The following is a 14,105-nucleotide window of genomic DNA, read 5'->3' on the forward strand; positions in this document are numbered from 1 at the left end:
TAAAGAAGGCGAAAACATAGTCCCTAACAGTGTCCTCAGCGGACATCCATTCACCAACACTTTACAATAGGGCCACCAGGTCACTATGAGCAGTGGCCACTATCTCTGCTTCTTGCCCTGACCTCAATCACTCCGCTTTCCTGAAAACTCATCCCACTCTCACTCCCTCATCGTTACTCACTGAGAATTTAGCACAGTCAAGCATCTGCTCCAATAGCTTTCCACTTTCGACTGCTACACACCAAACTAGCTCTGGAGTTCATCGACTGAGCTACTGGAGATTGGACACCTCAGTCCCACTCTCCCACTCCCATCTGCCCACTCAGCTACTTCACAGATCCGAAATCCAGTCACATTGGTATAAAATTGTATCACCACTCACCAAACAGCAGTGTTATGGCGGCTCTGTCCATTTTCTAATGGTAGCTGCTTCGAGAGATAAGGGCTGTAAGCAACCACCACTGAGTCTCTTTCGACAGCTCACAGAATTTGAAACCATAAAGCTTTGAATGGGAGTGGATGCAGAGGCTGGGAGGAAATGAAGTGGTCGTCCCAGTTAAAGCCACAACACTGACTTATGCACAATAGTGAGTAAGATAGTGATGTGAACATTACAAGATCCAAAATGAAAGTCTTTGAATATTAGGCAATGATGACAGGATGAAGGAGCTGGAATGGACTCCGCACTCAGAACAACACAGAAGCAAATGTATGTTTGGTTGGGACCTTGCTTTCATCGTGGTTCGGAGTCTCATATTGGGAAGACCCTATCCCCACTTCGTGTCAACATAATACACTCAAAGGGCATGAGCAAGACAACAAAATGCAGCACAGCAAAATCGCACACAGAGCGCCCCATCCTGTATCAATCATTGCTTTGCTGTAGTCAATGTGCACGGCGATGTTTCATGTGATCCCCATATTGACCCGGATTACTGTTGGTAATAATTATTTGAGCTCGACAATCTTCCTCCAACACCATCACATCGATCCTGAGCAATGAAGCCAGGAACTAATGTCATGATACGAAGGTACTGTGTTCCACCTCTCCTCAGTAGAACCGAACTGGATGAAATCTTCTAGCCTTTGATGAAATGTTCGACACAGATAATGATAGTGTAGAAACGCGTCATGTTCATTTGGAACATTTGAATTAAGTTCGAGATGAGAATCTGTACAGATATGTTCCTTTCCATCTCCTTTTTAAACTCAAGTGCCTTGTGTATCAATGTCAGCAATTGACTGGGAGCTCATATTCCCCGAAGAGAAGGGACGTAGGGTGGAATTGAATAAATGCAGTTATAACCCTCACTCAAAATCAGAGGCAATTTAATCAAGAACCAAAATCTCCCTGTTAGATCAGGAACTTCACCGAGTGTGAAGCTTAAGTAATAATCACAAAACCCAGAAACATTTGCAAAAATGGCTGAGTTTAATACTTAATCCATTTTATTTTCAGTGAAGAATCTGTCAGTGCCTTGACTGGAAGGTAAAATGAACTGTTCCAATTAACTGAACTGAACCTGATACATTGTGTGTCTCGTTACCTGTCCATCAGCAACAAAGTGTGTTTATAAAGCACCATCTGGGCAGTTCATCGTCCCACAGAGTTTTACAGGATGGATCATCAAACAGAATTTCACCCCGAGATATGTTAAGGGATATTAGAACAGGTGAGCAAATTATTTTCAAACGGTCAGACAATCAGGAGAGTCTTGAAGGAGGAGAGAATGTTATAGAGGTTGCGAGGTTCAGGGAGGGAATTCCAGAGCTTAGGGTCCCAGACAGCTGAGGGAACGGCCGACTATGGTAAGTGATCATATTGGGGATATGGAATCGGCCAGAATTCCAGGGGCACAGAGATCTCAGAGGGTTGTATGGGCTGAAGGAGGTTCCTGATGTAGCGATAGGCGTATCCCTGTAGGGAGTTGCACAAGGCTGAGAATTCGAAGATGCAGATCATTGGATTTGTGATCTAATAATCATCCTTTCCTGTTCCAATTAGCAGAAGCATCTACAATTCGATCAGAGTTGTGTGAGTTAATCATCGAATTCAGGAGAGGGTTTTCAATGTGTAAGTGACAATGTTCATCATTGAACTGTCACTGTGCAGCCTAATTGGGATGAGAAAGACATGTTTTATTGCGGAAAGGCCAAACGTTTCAACCGGTGATTGGGACTGACATCAGTCTGTCATTTTCAGGTGTAGCCTTTCTGGATAGTTTGATTTGTCAATACTTCCAATCACAATCCTATTGGTGAAATAATTTAACCATTGCTGCAACTGTCAATATGTTTTCAATGCAGCTGAATACAGTTTATATTCGAAAGCAAAATATGGAGAATGCTGGAAATCTGAAAGGGAAACATCCCATGTTGGAATTATTCAACCAGCAAGCAGCATATGTGGAGAAACAGAGTTGTCTTTTCAGCGTGAGGATCTCCACATTGAACTGGTAGAAGTTGGAGATTTAAATAATTAGAAACACATATTTTGCCAGTTTATAAACAAGCACAGTATTCTGGCTCTTGATAAACTGTTAAATCTCTAACTTCCGACGAATGTTCATCAGTATCAAACCTTCAAGCTCTTTCTCACTCCATGGATGCTGCCTAATCTGTGAGATTTTCCAGCATTTTCAAAGTTCATGCTCACATAATTAACAAACAAAACGCAGTGACATCTTCATGAATTTAGCACATTTTTATTTCTCAGTCCTTTACAGTGTATTAACAGTTGGTATATACAGTGAGCTGCTTTAGATATGTTTTATAATTTGAATTAGTTCAGCTCTGAAATGAATCATTTGCAATAATGAAAAGCTAATAACAGTTTTGCCTATATAGGCAAATAAAACCCTTTTGAGTAGCAAACATAATCTATTTATCTGGTTAAATTGTGGCCCTCAATGAAGTCGGTATTATCCACCTCGTGGTAACTGTGGGGCGCTTTGTGTAGAATGAACAACACACAGGGGAAATACCATAATGCAATGAGGGCACTGAGAATGGCGATTTTTTTATCATTAATGCAATTAAAAGCACATCACAGCACTGAGCGATATATCAAGGAACCAATTCTTCAATTTGGGGGACGGATTTGTGCAGAATGTCGATGAATTTAGGAAGATTCGATTCTGTAAACCAAATATAATTTGCAACTGGATCCTTTCATTGTGTTATCCCAATTGCTTGACACATGCAACGTCACTAAGCTTTCGACATATGGAGCAATAAACAAAGTGACCCAGTTTCCCCTCTGAATACAAATGTAACTATCATCGAACCATTAGTTTACCTCTCCCTCTGCCACCTGTGAAGGGAAGTTAAAGATCTTCCTTCTTCTAGTTACACACATGGTCTGAAATGTTTTATTGCATCCTGATAATCGCCATTGTGAACAGGACACCAAGAAATCAATTAGTTCCTACGCAACATCAAATTCCAACCTGTCTGCTCACCTGGCACATTTTTGGCATCTTGGGCCATCTATTATCTCAATCCATTGGCCAACTTTAGTCAAACAGAATCGAGTTAAACAGCACCGTTAACTAAACTGCACCCTGATGTATTAGCCTAAAGTATTCTTCAAATGAACAAATTTAAACACTTCATTACTTCTAGCTGCAGTGCGTGTATCCACCTATCTACATTTCTGTCTATTTTTCTCTGTCTATCCATTTATCTATCTATCTATCTATCTATCTATCTATCTATCTATCTATCTATCTATCTATCTATCCATCTCTCTCTCTCTATCTATGTATTTATGTATCCATCTACTCATCTCTCTGTCTATCGCCCGATGTAAATGCAGTAGAACACATGTCATATAATTTACCAACTAGATTTTTGCCAACTCAAATCTGATGTAAATATATGCAAATTCAAACCAATAGCAATTCCAATAAAATGACAGTAAAGTAAAACTAAACTATGGGCTCAGCTCCAGGAAATCGGGACAGGTCAATTTTCTGCAAGCATTGCGAAACAAATTTGTTCCCTAACACAGATACAGTGCAACAATTCAACTGCATTTGAGAAATTCCAAAACTGACTACTATCAAAATTAACATATCAGTTTGGATATGTATCATTCTGTATGATGACTCTGTCTATCTCTCTCAGACACATACCTTGAAAAATATCCATAGAGTGAGGTAGACATATTGATGGAACATTATCTGACGTCGATATCAGTTATTTCCTGTCTGGGGCAACAGCAAACTCTGCTCTGTAAAAAGCTTTCACGTTTACATAGCATCTTAAATCTAGGATATTCGCACTGCAGTCTCTTCATCACCACTGAGGAGAGAATACATTTCATCAGTAAAATAGCCTCTCAAAAGAAAAAAGAAAATGGTTATCTACAAGACTACTCAAGCATATAGAGTCATACAGTTACACATCACAGTTACAGGCCCTTCGGCCCATCGTTTCTGTGCCGGCCATCACATCCATTCTGATCCCATTGTCCAGCACTTGGCCCGCAGTCTTGTTGCTATGGCGTTTCAAGTGCTCGTCTAAATATTCCTAAATGTTATGAGAGTTCCTGCCTCACCATCTCTTCAGGAAGTGCGTTACAGATTCCAACCAGCCTCTAAGTGATTTTTCCCCTCAAAACCCCACTAAACCCCCTGCCACTTGCCTTAAATCTATGCCCCCTGTTTGTTGACCCCTTCGCTAAGGCAAAAAAATGTTTCTTCCTATCTAACCTACCAATGCCCCTCATAATTTTGTATACCTCAATCATGTCCCCCTCAGCCTTTTCTGCTCGAAGGAAAACAACCCTAGCCTTTTCAATCTCTCTTCATAGCTGAAATACTCCAGCCCAGGCAACATCCTGCTGGATTTCCTCTGCACCATCTCCAGTGCAATCAAATCCTTCCTATAGTGCAGTGCCCAGAATTGAACACAGTACTCCAGTTGTGGCCTAACTAGCGTTTTATACAGCTCCATCATAACGTTCCTGCTGTTATATTATATGCCTTTGCTAATAAAGGCAAGTATTCCATATGCCTTCTGAACCATCTTGTCTACCTGTTCTGCCTTCAGTGATCTGTGGACAAGTACACCAAGGTCCTTCTGACCGTCTGTACTTCCTAGGGTCCTACCATCTATTGTATATTCCCTTGCCTTGATGGATTACCACTGATATCTTACTGACATTAATAGCCTTTATAGCTATACATTATTGGAAAAAAATCTTCCTGAGGGGGCCTAATTCCCTTTTCTATAACTGTTTTACAGTGTGTACATTTTTCAGCGAGCTTTCTGTGCGAAGCTTTGCTGTGACAATTTGCTATATGATTATTTCCCATTCAATTTTGCCATGTCAGTGTAATGACGCAGTTGCAGGTTTTGGCCACGAGTTAGCGCTCTGAAATAAAATTATATCTTCACTGAGGATAGGTCCTAGACCTGAAGTATTAACTCCGCTTCTCTCTCCACAGATGCTGCCAGACCTGATGAGTATTTCCAGCACTTTCCATTTTAATTTCGGATTTCCATCTTCTGCAGTATTTTGCTGTATTATCTACCTTCACTTTCCGAGTGAAAAGACTTCTTGAAGCCTCTCTAAGCAACTTGTATCATCTGTTTACAGGGAACCCCCACTAATTATTGCCTCCCTTTATTAAAACCCCTATTTGTGTGTGAATTTTCAGTGCAGTTTCCAGTTGTCAGGATTTTAGACCACACTACTGTGGTGGCTCTTAACACAGCAACTAACTATGGAAGCAGTTACTTGTAATCATGAAAGTAGGGAGGCCTGGCTTGTCGTTATTAGGCATGTAGAATAACTGTTTATACTCTGTTGTGTTGTAGAATATGAAAAAAAAAATTGCAGCACCTGATGGTGTGCGCATTGGTGGCAATTAGTTAGTGATGTCAAAGGTATGTTTTTTTTCTCATTCTGTGTTTATCTGGTACTCTCAGAAACTCTGTCTTAGTTTTCTTCTCCCTGCCTGAAACAGTTAATGATTTAATACATGCTAATGGATGAATTCCGTCATCAGGAATTCCTGCTTGAATTTTACTGAACTTCCTCTATTGGGATGATTGACATCGAGTCAATAAATATGGCTGTGTTGAAATCTTTTGGGGAGCCGAAGTGATTGTCACGATTTAATCTGTTTTTTAAAATATAAATATCATTCCAGATTCAGTACAGGATTGAAATGGATTTGAAGAATGTTGCAAATAGATGTAGGAGGGAACATAGACAATGCTTATTGGTGGAAACTGGGATGAAGTGTAAACTCTCAGGATTCTGTCGCAAGTGATAATTGTAACTTGTTCTGTCAATATTAATAGAGTGAAAGATAATGTCATACAGATATGATCTGTGTTGACCATTTAAAGGGATTTGGAGATGGTCAATCTGAATGAATTTAATTTGGCTATTATTTACAACTCTATAACTTTTAGATAGTTTCACCAATAGCCATCTTTCTGCTACGAATAATGAGTGAGGAATTAATGTATATATCTTATGTTGAAGAGGAAAGTTACACAGCCCTTGATCTTTAGCATCAGGACAACCTTTAATTATAATGGTGACATTTAATAATGTCAAATTAATACTGATTTATAGAATGGCGTGTAAAACAATATCTTTCCCCTTCTGTATTTATTCCGATATGAAACTTTGCAGATATTCAGCAATTCGTCTATCATACCTTTGCTATATTTCTTTGTCTTGATCATGTTTAATCTATTCCCAGGATAACTGCAGTCTCAAAGAGGATGAAAGCGGAGAGACACAGACGATTTGGGATTGAATTGGATTTTAAAGAGAAACCTGGAAGAATAGAGAAAGAACAGAATGTTAATGTGAATTTTCTCATACTTCCACCGCAATGACTAATAGAGACTTATTCTGAAATCCTTTATAACATTCAACGCACAAAGACAGGAATACCCTGATATTCGGAGGGAACATGAATTATCATTTTTTGGCAGATCTTTAATCTCCCTCTATTTCTCGTTGTCATTCACTCTGCAAAAACTGGAGTAATAATCCGGAAGCCTGTAACCAATGAATTAGAGATATGAACTCATAACCCTCCAGAGAAGCTGTGAGAATTTAAATTCAATGACTACATAAACCTGGAATAAAAATGTTTGTATCAGTAATGGGGATGGTGAAAATACCAGCTTGTAATAAAAGCCCATCTAGTTAACTGATGTTAGTGAGGGAATGTAAACAGCATTCCGAAGGGATCGTTCCCTCCGCGACACCCTGGACCACTCCTCCATTACCCCCACCACCTCGTCCCCGTCCCAGGGCACCTTCCCCTGCAATCGCAGGAGGTGTAATACCTGCCCATTTACCTCCTCTCTCCTCACTATCCCAGGCCCCAAACACTCCTTTCAGGTGAAGCAGCGATTTACTTGTACTTCTTTCAATGTAGTATACTGTATTCGCTGCTCACAGTGTGGTCTCCTCTACATTGGGGAAACCAAGCGCAGACTGGGTGACCACTTTGCGGAACATCTCCGCTCAGTCCGCAAGCAGGACCCTGAGCTTCCGGTTGCTTGCCATTTCAACACTCCCCCCTGCTCTCATGCTCACATCTCTGTCCTGGGATTGCTGCAGTGTTCCAGTGAACATCAACGCAAGCTCGAGGAACAGCATCTCATCTACCGATTAGGCACACTACAGCCTGCAGGACTGAACATTGAGTTCAATAATTTCAGAGCATGACAGCCCCCCATTGTACTTTCATTTTTAGTCATTTTTAGTTATTTTTTCTTCCTTTTTTTTTACATTCCTTTTTACATTTTTTACAATTTGTTTTGCATTAATTTCATTTCATCTTAGTTTGTTCAGTTTGCTTACCCACTGTTTTTTTTCAGGTTGTTTTTCTTCAGGTTTGCACTTGCTGCTGTTCAATATTCAGTGTATTCACACCTAATCTGTACTAATGCTTTGTCTTTCAACACACCATTAACATATTGTTTGCCTTTGCTCCGTGACCTTTTGGTCAGCTATGTGGCCTGGTCCAATCTGCACCTTCTCCTTTGTTATCTCTTGCCCAACCCCCACCTCACTTGTTTATAATCTGTGACTTTTCTAATATTTGTCAGTTCCGAAGAAGGGTCACTGACCCGAAACGTTAACTCTGCTTCTCTTTCCACAGATGCTGCCAGACCTGCTGAGTGATTCCAGCATTTCTTGTTTTCGTTTCAGATTTCCAGCATCCGCAGTATTTTGCTTCTATTTTAATGAAAACTGCCAACCTGGCTTGGTCTGGCCCACATGTGCCACGGTTCCAGAACAATGACTTTGACTCTCAACTACCCTCCTAAATGGCCAAGCAAGTCACTCAGTGATGGACAATAAATGCTGGTTTTGTCAACGAGGCTCATCACATCCCATAATTTAAATTAAAATAGCGAGAGCGAGGCAGCTCACAAAATCTCCATTTTGTTGGCGGTAAAATCAAATTTGTATCACAGTGACAACACCGCCTTCATAGATTCCATGTTCAATGGATAACTATGATCTTATTTGATGGAAATTGCTCCCATAAATATTTGAACAACAAATATAAGATTTACTGCACAAACAATTTCTCAAAATTTAAATAGTTTCAGGGAGAGGGCAGTTGACTGACTCCTACATTTAACAACAATTTAATACCGGGCCTCTCAACGAAATTAGCAAGTAATTGACAACACATACTACAGTCTAGAGTGCTAATGGGAAAATGTAATAACCGAATGAGAGTAGTTCCTTCAATTCTGTAACACATCACATCATTGAATGCGGCTTATATTCTCTGCCTTGGTTCATAAATGTAAGTATCCCAAATGCCTTCCTTACCACCTTATCACCCTGTGCAGCTGCCTTCAGTGATCTATGGACATGTACACCAAGATCCCTCTGACCCTCTGTACTTCCTCGGGTCCTACCATCCATTGCATATTTCCTTGCCCTTTTAGTCCTCCCAAAATGCATAACCTTACGTTTCTCAGGATTAAATTCCATTAAATTTCATTTGTTATTTGGGGTGATGTATAAGGATAGGAAGGAAGCACATTCATGTTAAAACAAAAGACACATGCTGGCGTAAATTTAGCCGAATGCACAATGCGGAAACAGGATGAGATCCGGTCGGCCGCCCATTTTACGCCCGACCCAATTTTCTGCTGACTATCAGTTGCTGCCTACAATGGGCGGCTGAGCTAAAAGCTCCCTTTTTGTGGCACCACCGGAGAAGGCTTTCGAGCCCAGAAGGTCCCTGAATTACATCACTACTCAGTGGGTCTCTCAGATGTGGAATACAGCATTCCTTCAGAAATGACTTATAATAGCAGTTGTAACAATCACAAGTTTAAACTCGATTAAAGTCAATGGAGGGTAAAATCTGATGGCGATGAAACTGGACACAGAGCAGAATTCACCTCGTTCCTGTTTGAAGGGTTTGGTTAAGATCTCTGCCCAGACTGTGATCTCATGTTCCTCGTCGGGTCTCAATTCACAGAATTCCAGCGCAATGCAGTATACATTTTAACAATACCCTATAATGGGCGTTAATTACTATGATACTGTTTTAAATGTCAGAGAATATTCCATTCCAATGCCTTTGATGGGAAATAATGGAACAGGACGTAGAACAGTCGACTGATTCACCTTCAACCTCCTCTGCCTCCTCCTGAAGTCACCAGCATAACAGATGCCAGTCTTCAGCCAATCCTATTCATAGAAACATAGAAAATAGGAGTAGGAGTAGGCCATTCGGTCCTCAGAGCCTGCTCCGCCATTCATTATGATCATGGCTGATCATTCAACTCAATAACCTGTTCCCGCTTTCCCGCCACTTCCTCTGATCCCTTTCGCCCCAAGAGCTGTATCTAACTCCTTTTTGAAAACATGCAATGTTTTGTCCTCAACTGCTTTCTGAAGTAGCGAATTGCACAGGCTCACCGCTCTCTGGGTGAAGAAATTTCTCCTCATCTCAGTCCTGAAAGGTTTATCCCGTATCCTTAGATTATGACCCCTGGTTCTGGACAACCCCACCATCGGGAACATCCTTCCTGCATATACCCTGTCAGGTCCTGTTAGAATTTTATAGGTTTCAATGAGATCACCCTCAGTCTTCTGAACCCCAGCGAATATAATCCTAACCAACTCAATCTCTCCTCATACGTCAGTCTGGCCATCCCAGGAATCAACCTGCACTGCACTCCCTCTATAGCAAGAACATCCTTCCTCAGGTAAGGAGACCAAAACTACGCACAATATTTCAGGTGTGGCCTCACCAAGGCCCTGTATAATTGCAGCAATACATCCCTTGTCCTGTACTTGAATCCTCTCGCTGTGGAGGCCAACATATCGTTTGTTCTTTTTACCACCTGTTGCACCTGCATGCTTACCTTCAGCGACTGGTGTACGAGAACACCCAGGTCTCGTTGCATATTCCTCTCTCTCAGATAATAGCCGTTCAGATAATAATCTGCCTTCCTGTTTTTGCTACCAAAGTGGATTACCACTTATCCACATTATGCTGCATCTGCCTGCATTTGCCTACTCTCTCAACTTGTCCAAATCACCCTGAAGCCTCTCTGCACCCTCCTCACAACTCACTCTCCCACCCAGTTTTGTGTCATCTGCAAATTTAGAGATATTACATTTAGTTCCCTCATCTAAATCATTAATGTATATTGTGATTAGCTGGGGTCATTGCACCGATTCCTTATGGCACCCCACAAGCCATTCGGAAAAAGACAAGTTTTTTAACGACTCTTTGTTTCCTGTCTGCCAAACAATTTTCCATCCATCGCAATGCACTGCCCCAATCCCATGCGATTTAATTTTATCCGCTAACCACTTATGTGGGTCTTTGTCGAAAGCCTTCTGAAAGTCCAAATGAACCACATCCACTGGCATCCCCTCATCAACTCTACTAGTTACATCCTCGAAGAGTTCTTGTAGATTTGTCAAGCATGATTTCCCTTTCATAAATCCGTGCTGACTCTGTCCGATTCGACCACTGTTCTCCAACTGCTCTGCTATAAAATCTTTGATAATGGAATCTAGAATTTTCCTCACTACTGACGTCAGGCTGACTGGTCTATAATTCCCCGTTTTCCCTTTCCCTCCCTTTGTAATTAGTAAGGTTACATTAGCTTCCTGCCAATCTGTAGGAACTGTCCCAGAGTCTATAGAATCATGAAAGATGACCACCAATGCATCCATTATTTCTCAGACAACTTCCTTAAGTACACAAGGATGTAGATTATCAGGTCCTGGGGATTTATCGGCCTTCAATCCCATCAATTTCCCCAACACAATTTCTCTACCAATATTGATTTCTTTCAGTCAGGGAGACAGTGGCGTAGTGGTAATCTCATTGGACTGGTTGCCCAGGATAATGCTCTTGGGACGTGTTATCGAATCCCACCACGGTAGATGGTGAAATTCGAATTCAATTAATAAATTTGGAATTAAAAAGCTAGTCCAGTGTGACCTTGGAATCGTTGTCGATTGTTGTAAAAATCCATCTCGCTCACTAATGCCCTTTATGGAAGAAAATCTGCTGTGCTTACCTGGTCTGGCCTATATGTGATGACAGGTACACAGCAATGTGGTTGACTCTTAAAATGCACTCTGAAGTGGTCTCTCAGGCAATTAGGGATGGGAAGTAAATGCTGGCCAAGCCAGCGACGCCCATATCCCATGAACGAATAAAAAAAAATTTCCTCCCTCTCATTAAACCCTGTGTTCCCCAACAGTTCTGGTATGTTATTTGTGTCCTCGTTTGTGAAGACAGAACCAAAGTATGCATTTTTTTGTTCGGCAATTTCTTTGTTCCCCATAATAAATTCCCCTGTTTATGACTGTAAGGGACCTATATATGTCTTCACCAATCTTTTTCTCTTCACATACCTATAGAAACATTTACTGTCAGTGTTTATGTTCCCCACAAGCTCACTCTTGTACTCTATTTTCCCCTTCGTAATCAATCCCTTGCTCCTCCTTTGCTGAATTCTAAACGGCTCCCAATCCTCAGATCTAATGTTATCTCTAGTTTCTCTTGTGAGCCATCGTTTGGCTATCTTTCCCGTTTTACTTTTGCACCAGACAGGAATAAACAATTGTTGCAATTCATCCATGCTCTCTTTGAATGTTTGCCATTGCCTATCCACCGTAATCCCTTTAAGTAACGTTTCCCAATCCCTCATAGGCAACTCGCGCCTCATACCTTCATAGTTTCCTTTACTAAGGTTCTGGACCGTAGTCTCAGAATCAACTACATCACTCTCCATATAGGCGGCACAGTAGCGCAGTCGTTAGCACCACAGCCTCACATCTCCAGCGACCTGGGTTCAAATCTGGGTACTGCCTGTGTGGAGATTGCAAGTTCTCCCTGTGTCTGCGTGGGTTTTCTCCGGGTGCTCCGGTTTCCTCCCACAAGCCAAATGACTTGCAGGTTGGTAGGTAAATTGGCCATTATAAATTGCCCCTAGTATAGGTAGCTGGCAAGGAAATATAGGGACAGGTTGGGATGTGGTAGGAATATGGGATTAGTGTAGGATTAGTATAAATGGGTGGTTGATGGTCAGCACAGACCCGGTGGGCCGAAGGGACTGTTTCAGTGCTGTATCTCTAAACTAAATTCTGTCATATTACTCACGTGATACCAAGAAACATCTGAAAGCACTGTTTACTGCAAAAGCTATGGGCCCTAACAACATTCTAGCAATATTACTGAAGACCTGTGCTCCAGATCTAGCCTCACCTCTAGCCAAACAGTTGAAGTACCACGAAAACACTGTCATCGACCTGGAAATGTAGAAAATCGTCCAGGGATGCCCTGTGCACAAAAAGCAGGACAAATCCAATCTGGCCAATTACATCCCCATCAGTCAACTCTAAATCATCAGTGAAGTGTTGGAAGCTGCCATTAACAGTGCTATCAAGCAGCATTTGCTTAGCAAGAACCTATTCTGTGATGCTCAGTTAGGGTTCCGCCAGGACCACCCAGCTCCTCACATCATTACCGCCTTGGTTCAAACATGAACACACGATATTAACTCAAGGGGCGAGGTGCGAGAGACTTCCCTTGACATCAAGACAGCATTTGACTGAGTATGCGGGTGCGGTTGTTGGAGGTCAATCATCTCAGCTCCAGGAAATCACTGCAGGGTTTCCTCAGGGTAGTACCCTGGTCCCAACCATCTTCAGCTGCTTCATCAATGACCTTCCTTCAATCATAAGGACAGAAGTAGGGATGTCAGCTGATGATTGCACAATGGTCAACACCAGTCACGACTACTCAGATGCTGAAGCAGCCCATGTCCATATGCAGCAAGACCTGGACAACAATCAGTCTTGGTGTGACAAGTGGCAAGTAACATTCGCGCCACACAAGTGCCAGGCAATGGCCATCTCCAAAAAAAGGGAATCTAACCATCTCCCCTTGACATTCAATGGCATTGCAATCACTGAATCGCCCTCCACCAACATCTTGGGGGTAAGCATTGACCTGCAACTGAACTGGACCAGCCATATTAATACCATGGCGAGGAATCCTGCTGCAACTAACTCATCCCTGACTGCTCAAAGCCTATGCACCATCTACAATGCACAAGTCAGGAGTGTGATGGAGACTCTCCACTTGCTTGGATGGGTGAGCTCCAGAAACATTCAGGGAGCTCGATACCATCCAGGACAAAGCAGAACGCTTGATTGGCTCCCCATCCACAATCGTTCACTCCCTCCCCCACCGACGCACTATAGCAACACACCAAGAGTCCTTCGACAGCATGTTCCAAACACACAACCTCCAGCAGCCAGAAGGACAAGGGCAGCAAATGCAAGGGAACACAAACAGCTCCAAGTTCCCCTCCAAGGTGCACACCATCCTGACCTGGAACTATATCGTCGATCGTTCACTGTCGCTGGGTCAAAATTCTGGAACTCCCTTCCGAACAGCACTGTGCATGTATGTGTCCCACATGACTGCAGCAGTTTGAGAAGGAAACGCACCACCACCTTCTCAAGGGCAGTTAGGGAAGAGCAATAAATGCTGGTCTAACCAATGATGCCCACATCCCATCAATGAATACAAAATCAGTTTTCTCTGGTTCCCGGG

This window comes from Heterodontus francisci, chromosome 21 (assembly GCF_036365525.1).
Source record: "Heterodontus francisci isolate sHetFra1 chromosome 21, sHetFra1.hap1, whole genome shotgun sequence".
In the NCBI taxonomy this organism is placed as follows: Eukaryota; Metazoa; Chordata; class Chondrichthyes; order Heterodontiformes; family Heterodontidae; genus Heterodontus; species Heterodontus francisci.